The following is a 14,596-nucleotide window of genomic DNA, read 5'->3' as shown; positions in this document are numbered from 1 at the left end:
TCATCAATTCGCAGTTCTCCATTCATAGATTAAGTTCCTTTAAACTAAAATATATATCAGCAGCGCTTTATGTTTTCAAAATTTACGAACTGGACACTAATGCAGTTACGGATTATTCAAAATTATCGATCAGTTTGGGGTCTGGATTTGAGTTATAACGAAACCAATATTCGAAAATTCCAAGTCGCCTATTCTTCCGCAAAAATTCTTGTAAATTTCTCTATTTTGTCACGCATCGTTTATGTGAAAAGTTTATGACTCTTGAATCAATTACCGAACACAATCAAAATCAATCAAAACACAAAAACGATTTCTCAGCAATCCACAAAATATTAAAGTTTCTGTCCAGATTGTATTTTTTATAAAATAGAGCGAAAAATAGCTTGCATTGACATAGAAATCAGCACTTGTTTCCAACTTGAATAGGCAGATCAGAGACGTATTAGTCCAAATAATAACAACACATAAATAATGGATTTTAAAAGAGAAGTGTCATCTTCCTCCAGCTATGGATTTTATTAAGACGCTCCTAAAAGGCACAAATCTTCCTCACAACCAGAGGAACGTGCTGTTCGAGCCAAAGATACTGATAACTGATACACAAATGTGAAGCACACGCAGGGTTGCCAACAGGTTTTTCCGAAAATCTGGCCGAACACGAACAATAGTGTCTGGAAAAGCCCTTAAAAGTGTTTTCCTTGAAAAGCCCTGCAAGTTTTGCACATCACAGATGCAAGATTTTGTCTAAAATTAGAAGTGATGACCGTTTTGAAAGATGAAGGAACGAAAATCTGGCAAAAATCTGGCCAAAAATTGCCAAATATCTGGAAGAGTTTGAGCTTTGTCTGTTTGTCTGGCGCGCAATAAAAAATCTGGACAAATCCAAATTTATCTGGCATACTGGTACAAGTGACATACAAATGCGCAATAATAATACAAAGATGAAAACTAACGCAACAATAAAACAAAAAGGGCACGAAAGTAACAAAAAGAAACTGTTACAAACATGACAAACTCCTCGTAGATTTAAGTCAATGATGACGAATACCTGGCCTACATACAACATTGTATTTTTCCCTTTTTGGTTAATTTTTACATTGTCATAAAAGAAACCATAAAAGAACCAACCATAAAAGAAAAAATACAATGTATTCGTCATCATTGACTTAAATCTCCGAGGAGGCGTTAGCCAGAGGATTGAGAGACCCAAGGCTAGAATTGACGCTCCTTCCAGGTAACTTTTTCCATTTCATACCCTAATAGACTTCACTGTCTACCGGGTCGAAATGAAACAACACTCAGTTCAGAGACCGCGGTCCCTCATAGAAGTAATTTGAGACCACTTTTATTCGCGGGTGTGTACTGATACATACGAAACAACCGAAATCGAAAAATTTTACGATCTGAGATTGTCAATCCCGCGCTGCTTCGTCAACTTTATACTTACGCACCGTAACGTATTCTATAGATCAGACAATGGCTGCGACAATCTCCTAGAAACACCGGGTACGGCAACAATGATCTTATGATTATTATTTCCAAGAGGCACACAATGGCAAGATTCCTCGGTAATTACTGTCATCTTTCCGTTCCCCTTTTGCATGAACAGGAAACATATGCTAACGGAGACACCTCGCTAGAGACGGACAGGTTAAACATAAGCTAAAGAGGGATAAGCAGGGATCTTCGATGTGCTTTTTTAAAAACACAGGCTGAATACCATCTGAACTGGATTTAGTCGAGGATTTTAACATTGAGGCGGCTCGAGAGATCATTTCTTCACCCGTGTTGAAAACACCTAGAGCAGCGGTTCCCAACCCTTTTTCATTCGCGAACCCCCTGATGGAATTCCCTATACTTTTCTACAGCGAACTAAATTTTTGGCGAATCCTCATTTGGGAATAGCTGACTCAGAGTATTCCCAGTCGTTAGCAAGCAGTCTGGATGGCTTGCCCATCCGGGATCACTTCATCGCAAAAGATTCGCGCGAATTCATCAGCAAATAGCTAGTAGACAAACTGCGGATCTTAAGCAATCTCACCATTGAGGGCCATGGTTGAAGGAAAGCCAGATTTTTTTACGATGATCGCAAACATAGTTCCAGAAAAACCATTACTGCTAGACCATTTAGCGTAATATAGGCCCTGGCAGGTGATGTGGGTTCAAATCCAGTTATAATCTCTGATTACAGCTTGGTTCGACCCATGCACCTTCCAGCATTGGACAAAAGATAGGAGTCACAACGACAACTTGTTAAGCATAGCTACCTATTACCCCCCCTTCCTTTCCACCCTTCCCCTTCATTCCCGAAAAAAAAATCCTTCTTCATTACTTTCCCTTACCGTCCCTTCATCAATTGTAGAATCATCGTTTCATAAAAATAGTAATATAGACGCCAATCAATGGAACTAGGTTCGAGGACTAAACCGGTGATTGGAGGGTTCAGCGAAACGGATGAAAACGGCTTGAGACTCATCGACTTCACCACCTCCAAGAACATGGTCATACGTGGTACCTTCTTCCAGCATAACCTCTACCACCGGTACACGTGGAGATCACCCGACCAGACGGAAGCACAAATCGACCACGTGCTGACACATGGTCGGCACTTTTCAGACATTATCGACATCAGAACCTATCTGGGCGCTAACATTGATTCGGATCACTACCTAGTAATGGTAAGGATACGTCAAAAACTATCTGTTGTGAACAACATACGATACCGGTGCACCTCAGCACCGACATGGCAGCGCTGGCCATCAGGCGTCTCTTACTGCTGCTAGGTCCACAGCCGTTCGGCATAATCCTGGACAGCGCAGTAAACGCTGTTAACGCTTTATAACAAGCAGAATCCACGTGGCTAGTGAAATTGACCCTGTTGTCTGTCATAACACCCAGGTACTTCACACTACGTTTGCAGAACCGCGAAACCGCGCTGCCAGAAGACGGTAAGCTGGGTGAAGCCCCTCTTGAGAACTGTCGGAATGCCGTAAGAACAGCCATCAACAGCGTGGCGGAGAACGTCCTAGGCCATGTGGTACCGAATCGACGTAACGAATGGTTTGACGAGGAGTTTCAGCAGATATGGAATGAGAACGACGCAGCGCGTGTACAAATGCTGCGTACAGCCACCCGTCAGAATGTAGAGCGATACAAACAGAAGCGGAGACAGCAAATCCGCTTCTTCCAAGAGAAGCCACCAAGAGGAGAAGGAGTGCGAAGAACTCGAGTAGTTGTACCGCTTTCACGACGCACGGAAGTTCTATCAGAGACTCAACGAATCTCGCAAAGGCTTTGTGCCGCGGCCGAAATGTGCAGAGATAAAGACGAAGGAATCTTGACTGACGACGATCGAAAGGTGGAAGCAGCACTACCATAAACACCTGAATGGCGTGCAGGTGGAAGACCAAGATAGCGGAGGAAGTGAGCACATTGGTGTAGGAAGCAACGAAGATGTGCCACCCCCATCGATAAGGGAAGAATAGTATTGGAGCGGAACTTATTGAAATGGGCCCGGACAGGTTGGCCGGCTGTCTGCATCATTTTTTGGGAAAGGAGGCGAAAGAGTGGAAAGGAAGGGGGGGGGGGGTAATAGCTAGCTACGCTTAACAAGTTGTCGTGTTGAGTCACAACCAGGGCCCGGCATCGTCGAAACAAATAAATGAAACTGCTTCATTGTTGAGTGACGCTATGCAATTGAAGGTGACGTTGTCGGGCCCTGGTCACAACGATAACCTGTTAAGCATAGCCACCTATTACCCCCCCCCCCCTCCCCCTTCCTTTCCACTCTTTCCCCTCCTTTCCCAAAAAAATTTCATTACTTTCCCCTACCTTCCCTCCATCAATTGTAAAAACCATCGTTTCAAAAAATATTAATATTAATGCCTGACCGCATTTCAAGGTCAAAGACTGAAACACGAGTTTGGTCTATAGCTGCATCAACTAATTGTCAAGATTTAAGGTACGGAACCACTACCGGAGGAGTGGAAAGACGGGGTTCTCTGCCCTATCTTCAAAAAAATAAGCTGGTTTGTAAGGACCACCGAGCGATCACGATACTAAATGTCGCCTACAAAGTTCTGTCTCAAGTAGGGCTGTCTAACCGGTAGTACCGGTAGTACCGAAACCGGTAATACCGACCAATTTTTGGATACCGAAATACCGGTTTTGGAAAGGCAAAAAACCGGTATTTCCGGTATTTTCTAATATCCTAGTTTTTTTAGTTTCCTTATTCAAAAATGAATTAAGTTGGATAAAAGATCGTAAAACTCATAGAAAAACAACTTCGTGTTAATGCTGACGAGATTCTTCGACTACTAGCAATGAAGAGCGTGAAACTGTGGTTCAAATAATTATAGCTCTTGAACCCGTTTAACCCTTTATAAGGCAGTGACAACTATATTGCCACCAACAAAAAATTTTTATTTTGCTTCTATAATTATATTGATGTCATTATAGACGCAAAACAAATATTTTTCGTTGGTGGCAAAATAATTGCCACGGCCTTATAAAGGGTTAAGGCACAGCACAGCATCTTTGCTGTATGTTTCATGCAAACGTTTCATTGTATAAGCCAGACGTCACGTTTCAATTTATTTTTGAACAACTTGACATTTACAAGCCACCAAATTATTCGAAGCTCTCAAATGATGAATTTAGGAAACAAGATCAGAGCCCGGCAACGTCGATTGCAATAGTAAATACAATAGTCACTCAACAATGAAATAATGAAACTGCAGCGACGCCGTTTCGTTTCAAAACTGGCTTCAATCAGGCACCATGAAACGATTTTCACTTCGCCATGACGATCGGTTTTATTTGTTTCATTTGTATTCTTCTATCAAATATTCACTAGAAGGCCAACAACTTTGAATGCAATTGAATTAAATTTGAGCAAAATTTCGTACAATTTAATGCATATTACAATTAACCATCGATAAGCGTGGTGAATGACCAATTGGTTAAAACCACATTAAAAAATAATAAAAAAACAACGATAAATCGTGCCTGACTGCCAGCCGTCTTCATTTGATACAGTCACTAATTTCAGCTGAAGTTTGCTTAAAACGTTTTGCTCAACAAATGAAACAAGTGACTTCATGTGTGAAGCGATGGTACGAGAAAGTCAGCTTCATTTATTTGTTTCGATGATGCCGGTCCGTGATAAGAATTTTCGCGCTTTTTGAGTATTCTTGGCATCAAAGGATCTACCAGGAAAGAATTTGGAATATTTTTCAAGTCTTTCATATGATATATTGATTAAACAAATAGATGAAATCTCCAAGCCACTATCTATGAAGAGTAAGATTAAAAGCAGAGATGAGAAGGTATCTGTGCACGATGATGAAGAGAATGATGCTATGCAAGGGGTCCGGTTTAGGGATAGAGAAAAAATTCGTGAAGAGACTGTAAGAGACCAGTGCTGGAGGCTCAAAATAGTTAAAAGCGGGTTTCGCTACTATAAATTTGAAGAAATGAAAGGAAAATTCCTGATGCGCTTAAAGTCGTTCGTCAGACTTCGATGAAAGCGGAAGTTTTTTCAATTGTTAGAAGCGTTGGCAACAAAATTCGTTCTACCAAAGGAAACAAATCACTAAGTGTATTATTTCTGCCTTAATAGTACTTTGCAAACCAACAATACTGAAGTAAAAGTTTAAAAACAAAGATATTTACTGAAAAACATGAACATTTCTATTGATTCCGAATAATCTGCCAATACCGGTATTTTACCGGTACTACCGGTATTTTCTACGCTAATACCGAAATACCGGTTTTCACCAAAAGGGCCCAATACCGACAGCCCTAGTCTCAAGTCATCTTCCATCGACTATCGCCAATAGCCAATAGATTTGTGCATGGCTGGCGCTAGCCAATTTGTCGCTCCACGCAAATTCTCAAAATGGCGCCCCCAGAACAAACGAAAACACCACAACGAAAATTGCGTTGCTGTGTGCCGACATTCTGCTACCTACATACTCGCAAACGCACATTCTCGTAGCGTCTTTCTACATAACCACTTAGGGGAAGACTGTCCAGAAAGCACCGGGGGGGTAGAATGACCCATGCTATTAATTGTTTAAAAACGCGGAAACTATTTGGTAAAATTATGAATGCGCATTTTATTTTGGTGTAAAACAAGCTAATTCATAATTGTGTAGCATGTAAAACCATCAAACATAGCCACATCCAATAAAATCATAAAATCTAGCGATTATCCGCGATCTCATTCCACATGTATGAAATCAAAGTTTTCTCTTAAGCTTTTACCACTAGTCGGTATCCAAATTTCATAATAAATACAGTCTATCTGATTGATATACTATCATACTTGATGATTCATCACAAAAACGGCATTAACTAGGCATGCTTTTCACATATATTGCAAAAATCTTCAAAATACAAAACAGGAGTAGAGTGCATCACAGCGGGATCGAACAGTTATAAAATATTTTTAATTTGCAGTACATCTTTTGTTTCGGATTATTTATTAAAAATGTAGCAATATTATGTGTTGTATAAGACTTAGAATTTGCCTTAAACCTAATTGTACATTGTTTAATTTCCAATATTTCATCACACATCAGTTGGAGAAAAGTAGATGATTAAATTTTATTGCCAATTATGTTGAAATATGAACCCATTGTATCCCAGCAAACAAGCGTTTGTAACAAACGCTATAACGAACACTTCCGCCATTTCGGCAGCCTAGTTTTAGGAGTTTATACAACACGTGATTGAATGTAAATTTTTTGGTTGCGTTTAACGCCTAGCTGGGCAAACTTGGTGCGTTTTGTCCACGGCCTTTGGCGTTCTACCTCACATAATGATTTTGACACTTGCCAAAAATCGTCAAAAATAACAAAATATACTGGTCTTTGTTAGGAAATTTCACCAGGAGTAAGTGTTAAAAATATCCTAAAGTCTTCTAGAAGTTGAAAAACGTGGAACAAACACGCCGTTGCTCTGCAAAATGATGTTTTGCTTAAGCGGTGCGTTCTGCACTAATTTACCCTACGTGGCAAACAACTCGTGAGCAGCCAGCTGCCCGTGAGGGCTAGCGGCACACTGGGATACAGATTTTGCATTACTTTTTGTTTTCGTCTTCATCTTACGCCCTCGATTCTACACGCGGGTGGGAGTGCGAGTCCTCGCGAGTGATCGGTATCAGTTGCTTAGGCTGTAATAACATGCGACAGCGACGACCATGGCTGTTAGCTAAATACACACTCGCAAAAGTCGTTGTAGTGCATAAATAAACAAGAGCGGGAGTCCGAAAGGAATGCTCATGCCGGTGTGTTCATTAGAACGAGTACGCGTGTGTGAGAAAATTACCCCACACAAGTGCGGGCTTCGTCACACTGGTCACAGCGTCACAGTCAACCGCCATTTCTTTTGAATAATTGTCGGTTTCTTGAAACCCATTATCAGCCTTCAAAAACGAAAGAGTTCGGTTCATATTTCCTGTTACTTCAGAAACTTAGTCCTCATACCTTGCTACTTCATCAAAGATGAATCTGGTGATTGCGGATTCTGAAGAGATTCGAAAATCTTTCCCGAAAAATCAATGCCACTTTCCCACCACGTTTATCTCAGTGTTTTGATTACTGTGTTTTGTTGCGAATAGATTTTCATCAGGAGGAGGTGGAGCGCAAACCGAAAGCGAAGAATGACGTAAGCATGTGAACCATGCACTGCAGGCACTACTTGGAATGATTCTCAAAGTACACTTGTCGAAAGTTGGGAAAGTACAATAGGTCGGTCACGTCGCAAGAATACCGGATGACCGTGCAGTGAATCTGTTCTCTTCTAGACCTTCATCGGCCTTAAGGGCCTCATACACGTACGCATATGTTAGGCTGGAAACAAATGAAATGGTGGCGTGCCATTCAGGTCGAGCCCAACATCTTTAATTGCCTGCTTGGTTCGTGGCGCTCATACACGGGCGTGAGTGTTGACCGAACGTGAATTCACCAACATTTTCGGCCAACATGTTCGTACGCGTCTGAGGGCCTTTAGAAAAAGAGAAACCCAACTTACTAGATGGCTCGACCAGGTTGAAGCCGATTTGCTTGCGTCGAGATGCTCAACGAATTGGCGGTAAATAGCCCAGGACCCAATACAGCGAACAGTAACTCTAGTTGCACCACTTGCCATCCCGGCTTTATGCTGCTAAAGGAGAGGAAAGAAAGTACTTATTTCCCGAGTGATTCGCGATTGGGGCGCAACTATCAAATTGTAAACAAATCGATGGCAAGAATCGTTTCTTCTGTTTTAATTGTTAGAATTATTTAAAACAAGTTTTTAGTGATGGGCGATGGAAGTGTTAAATCAAAACAAAAGACAATTTGCAGTTTAGCCCCTTTCATTGTTATGAAGTAACAGGCTTGTTTGCAAATCGTTTTGTAAACAGGCGATAGTAAAGAGCGAAACTGCGTTGTTTTCAAAACACAGGCGCATTGTAAACAGGCGAGACTAAACAAAAAAATCAAAACAAGGCGAAACAGGGCTGGGCGAATCTCATTGTCAAAAGGCTTTGAGGCTCATTCCAAGGGGTTAAACTATAAAACTTAGATTTTGAGCTTGAATGCACAAATTTTCTGCAGTATTGTTGTGAAATTATAAGATTGATTTATTCTACACCAATTTATGACTTTAAACTCGATTTTTGTAACTTTTATTTAAATTATGACTTGAAAATGTACTTGCGAATTATCACAGTGATATTCCTCATTGTTTACACTTTGCTAGTTGCGCCCTTATCGCGTGTCACAATTCTACTAGGAGTTCGGCATATGTTTTCTAATGCTAATGGTTGGGGTACAAATGTTGAACATTTCAGCTACTTCTCTCAATGAAAGCTCTTTTTTTCTTTTTAACTGTTACGACTCCAAATTTGTAAAAGAAATTTGCATATGGACGACTGCCTAGTTCACGTTTTTGTACACCCGAGGCATCTAGATCTATGAACCGCAATCAAACGACAAACCTGCAGTATCTAATTCAACAATTGTTGATGAATAAAAAGCTGCTGCATGTATTTGGGACAAAGAACGAAATATAACCAAACAGAAACGTGATGTAAGTAACCCCGTTTTATGGTACTTAATGAACGGCATTCCAATGAGCTTTTCCAAAACATAAATATTGGAACGAAGCTCGAAATTTTTAATGAAGGCATTAAAAATATTTGTGTTTCGGTGTGTTTCTGGAAAGTTAAGAATTTTTTACATACCTGCGGAAATTTCAGGGATGAGAAATAAAGTTGTGAGCATGCGATGGAGACGCATGGTAGCACTCGGTGCCAGTAAATTCTATCATTTTGCATGTTGTACCTCAGTTGCTAATCTTAAGGCTGACTGCTTTCAATGCTTGTAAATGGTCGTTAGATTCATATTTAAGTGCTCTCTGCTTGAGCAACGTGAAGATAGGTATTATCTGTAAATTTTTTATCATCTCATTTGCTTGAAGGTTACAATCACATTTTTTATTACTATTGGACACAAATAAAACTGTGTCAATAAAAACCTCCAAGCTTCTGAAATCATAATCATGGTCGCGATCGAATATATGCATAAGCGCTACAGAAGCTAAATAGCCCTCCAGCAGACCCTGTGTACCGATAATCGAAAACATCCATTCAGCTGTCTCCACACGGCAATCAATTGCCAGCCAGCCGGTAATTGACATTGATCGCATCAGCTCAGCTCAAAATGCTATCGAGGAGCAGCACTAAAACGAAATGGTTAGGTAGTTAGTTAGGTTATAGCTTAGGATAGCCCGTTTAGCACAACAATAATGCCCAGCAGCGCACTTTTTTCCAAAGCCCCTTCAACCTAACGAATGAACGTTCAACAGCACCAACAACTGCAGCAACGGCAAATGAGCGTCAAAAGTCAAGTTTGTTTGTCAAGACTCAAGTTGAGTGAAACCAGCTCAGCCCGCTAATAATAACGGGTCAAAAACGGCCAGCCAGGCAACTTGAAGTGAATTATCTCTTTTATGTTCCAGTTACTTACCAGCCAGCCAGTGGTTTCGCAAAAACAATCTAATGCTTCCAATCTATCTATCCAAACGACGACGAACATAAATCATTGCAAAGCAATACGGACTTAAAGACTCGAGGACCGTGGGGCAGGGCATCGCATCACATCGCCCATCGCATCGCGCTTCTATTCATCGCCTTCCAAATCGATCTAATATCGTAAACATAACCTCTATCTATCACCTGTTCGGGCCCGTTCACTGTCTCTTTTCCCATTTTCTTTTCTTTTATCTAAAGGAAAAAAATAAAACTTAAACAAAAAGTGTGATCCATCAAACTCATTTGCCCACAGCAGTGAAAGTGACACTCTTTTTTTTTGCGCGCGCGCGCCTCACCAGGTCTGGGCTGGTCAGCCGACCATAAACCCCATTGATCCATTAAATAGCGCACTATCGTACTACTTAACGTACTACCGTAACGTTGAACAGTTCCAACCGTTTCAAACCACTAAAATTTTGAATCGTTTAACCATTCAAACGTGATTGATCGAAGCTAAAAAGAAAACTTTCTCATCACTAGAATAAATACCGACACAAACACACACGCAGATATTTTGTCATACAAGTTTTTCAACATCAGAATCGTTACTATTATTATGTATTGTATATTGATGCTAGTTGTAAACATAAGTCAGCAATCATCGTTATTACATTTTACATTTTTTGAATTTTTCAAAATAAAGACAAACACCATCAAGCAATTGAAAAACATTTCCTTTGACAAGTTGAACTGGAAAAGAAATGTCAATGTTTGAATCTGAACTGAAAATACTTTCCTTTTAACTGTTAAACTGCATTTGTCAATATAATTTTAATTCAACACCATAAAACGTTGATTGTAGCATAAAACGGTTTTTTATGTACATTTTATTTGTCGATCGGCTTAGCAGCTGCTTGTTGGGGTCAGTCCCACCTCAGTGCAGTGTTCTTTCTATACTTTATTGAAATCGACGTAAGCCATGACCGGTATCGGCTGTCAAAGTTGTTCGTTCGCGTGTTTTTCAAACAAACATTCAACTTAAGTTTTTATTTTTATTTTGTGAAAGAAAAATTTTACAAAAGGAAACGGAACTTGTGAACAATGCTGTCTTTTGGTGTGAATTGGAAGCAGAAGGCAAAGCAGCGCGAATTGTTGCCATTCATAAATCAATTGGGAAGTTTCGATCCGGAGCATTGATGGTAGCTCCCTTTGATTCGGTTACCGACTAAATGAGAGCGGAAGGAAACGCTGCCTAATTCAAAGGACCCGATGACGATTTCAGGAATTCAGGAAAAAAGTAAGTTATATCGTCTCAATGAAACCTTTATCCTAAAGAAACAAGTTGTGATGTGAGATTGTCACGCATGCTCGAAAAATATGGTTTGCTCTCAACACACAAGGTTGCCTTATGACAACTATCCGCCAGCGGCGGTGACTGCTGGGGACACTAAACAACTTGCTACCTATTGATCGCCTTTTATACATACATTTGCGGTAAATAGATTTTTTCTACATTCAGATGAATAGCCTTTGTGCACACGTGGCGATCGGACGGACAATATCCTTTTGTGACTAGATTCGGTTGGACAATGAAAACTCGTTTAACAATTACTGATCGGCAGGACCTCTGTTTTGTGGTGGGCTATTTGCAACTTCGCCCTCTGTATCCAGTTTTCTATTGTTCTTATCGCCTCGGTCGCTAGCATTTTCATCTCCTCCAGTGTTTCGCCTGTCGCCGATATTTCACAATATCATCAGCAAAGCCGAGAATAAGCACGCCTCTGGGCAGTTTCAGAGTCAGTACACCGTTGTTGTACATCTCGTTCCAAAGTTGCGTTGCGGAACTCCCGCTGTAATGTTCATTATCTTCCGGCCCTCGACGAACTCGTAAAGAAGCACTTTGTTTCGGAAGGAACTCCTCAGAATTCTACGCAGGTATCCAAAGATCTGCATTCTGTGCAGTGACTCGGCGATTGCCTCCCGACCTAGAACGTTTTTTACGTCGATCATTACAAGTTACAACGGCGCAAAAACGAGCTCCTCTTCGCTTCTGTTTGGACTACTATCCGAATTGCGTCTACAGTGGATTTTTTCTTTTCGGAAACCGAACTGCATGTTTGACAGACCTGAAGAATAATCCTCTCCAGGAGTTTTCCGCGTGTTTCCAGCAGACATATCAGCCTATATGATGTTGTATCCCTCGCAGGCTTAAGCAACAGCACTAATTTCTGGATTTTCCGCCTGACCGGGAAGCGACTATCTTCCAGACATTTCTACGGCACTGTCCTGAACATATTCGGGTACGCTTGAATCGCTGCCTTCAGGACCACATTAGGGATTCCGCCCGGACCTGGGTTGGCATCAGCATTCCGGCATAGCTCCTTGTAGCAATTGCTTTTGCTCTGCTTTATCATCCGTTTCAAAGCTGCCCTGGGTAATCTAAGCTCCACGCTGCAGCTCTTGCTCTCTGGACGTATCTTCTAGCTCTGAGACTCATAGTACGAAGATTGCTAAGTGTCTCATTCCGCCAGTAAGCTGCGCGCCGAGCATTTCTCGGCAGTGTGTCCGGCAGCTCGCGCGCATTCAAGATCACTCTTCCGCTGTCCACCCAAAGCACTTCAACGAATAAGTCCTTGCTAACGGTTGTCATCTTCCACTTTCGCTCTCAGGTTTTAGTTTTGTGCTTTGTAACCGGTTGGTATATTTTAACGCTTAGTAATCGCTGTGGTATACGCGTCTCAGACCCTCCAGATCATGTTCAGCATCAAACATGGACTACCAAAGGTGACGTCGATGTTAGAGCCGCGGCCGTCCTTAGGTAAAGTACTAACGGTATCTTCGTTGAACAGTTCAACTTCCAGCTTAGCCAGGGCTTCCAACAGACTGTACCCTCTGACGTTAGTGTATCTGCTACCTCAGTCCATAGCCCAAGCATTGAAGTCTCCTCCAATGAATGCTAATTGGCCTTCGTCCAACGAATTCCTCGTTCAACGCATCCAACATCTGGTGGAACTCCTGTGTGAAACGTTCGTACGAACCCGAAACTACGTCCTCGATAGAGAACTTCCTCATTACATGTATCGCAGCCTGCTAGCCCGTCTTCGCCTTTTGAAATGCTGCGCATTGGAAGCCTTCCTTACTTACTTACTTTTTCGCTGACAACCCGCTTATCGAGTCCATGCCGAATTCAGGAGCCGTCGCAACCTTTCTCAGTTTTGGGCTGCCGCTCTCCAGCAGCCCCTAAAACCCGCTGCTCTACCATTCACGTCAACAGCGATCATCCAATGGGTACGGAGTCTACCGGAGTCTGTCAAGCATAATCTGCCACAGCCTAAAGTGTGTCCCACAGCAAATTTCACCACGGAAGAAACGCTGTAGAAAATTACCCATTGGATAAAGGCCGAAAGGCAACGTTGCGAATTTATTTTGCGCAAGCGCCTGCAAAATCCTCAACTCTCTCATCATGAATGACGAGACTTACGTCAAGGCGGACTTCCGGCAGCTTCCGGGACTACTGTACTTCACCGCCCAGCACAAGTTTGATGTTCCGGAGAAAGTAAGGATGCAGAAAATTTCATAGTTTGCCAAGAAATACATGATTTGGCCTAGAAATACATCATGTGGCAAGTGGAGTGCGCCGTTCGTGACTAACGGGACTGTAAACGGACAGATCTACCTCAAGGAGTGTTTATAGAAGCATCTGCCTTCTCTGTCGAAGCAATACGAGGGTCCTATGGTCTTCTGGCTGGGTATACCTTCGTGCCACTGTTCAAAGGATGTATTGGAGTGGTACGAACCCAACGGAGTCACTTTCGTAGCCAAGGACATGAACGCCTCCAACGCACCGGAACTGAGGCCCATCGAAACATACTAGGCTATTATGAAGCAGGCACTACGGAAGCATCCCAAGGAGGTCAAGTTTGTGAAAGACATGAAGAAAAAGGGTATTTCCGTATAGATGAAGCTGCAGCTAGGTTGTACAAAACTTTTTGAGTGGAGTTAAGCGTAAGGTACGAGCATACGGTTATGGTATTGAGGTTGAATTCCCGGAATTTAACGAGGATTTGTCACAAGGTGAACAAGGTAGTCCATCGTGGAGCGTCCCTCTTGAAAACCTCACTGCCAACAAGCGTTTCCTGCAACGGCCTTAGTCTGAGATGTTTCTCGGGATGCGGGAGAGGATTTTGCATGCAGATCTGAGAAGAGTAATGTCTCGGTAATTGCTGCATTCGAGTCGGTGAACCTTATTGTAATGCCCTATTTACATGAATGAAACTTTCCAACCAGTTGATAGGTAGTTCTCCCTCAGTCCATACCTTTAGTATAACCTGATGGATGGATGGATTCATTCCAGCTGTTTTGCCGTTTTTCAGCTCTCGCTGCTTTTCTAACCTTGTTCAAAGTTGATGGATCTACAGCTTGTCCATCATCTTCAATCGGTACCCTATTTCTGTTAACTGCTCCATTTTGTTCACCATTCAACAATGCATCGAAATGTTGTATCCAAAGCATAACCACCTCTGATCTTTCGGTAATCAGGTTCCCCTCCTTGTCGTTGCGACGGTCCGGTTCCTG

This window comes from Sabethes cyaneus, chromosome 2 (assembly GCF_943734655.1).
Source record: "Sabethes cyaneus chromosome 2, idSabCyanKW18_F2, whole genome shotgun sequence".
NCBI lineage: Eukaryota > Metazoa > Arthropoda > Insecta > Diptera > Culicidae > Sabethes > Sabethes cyaneus.
This window is presented reverse-complemented; position numbering follows the sequence as displayed.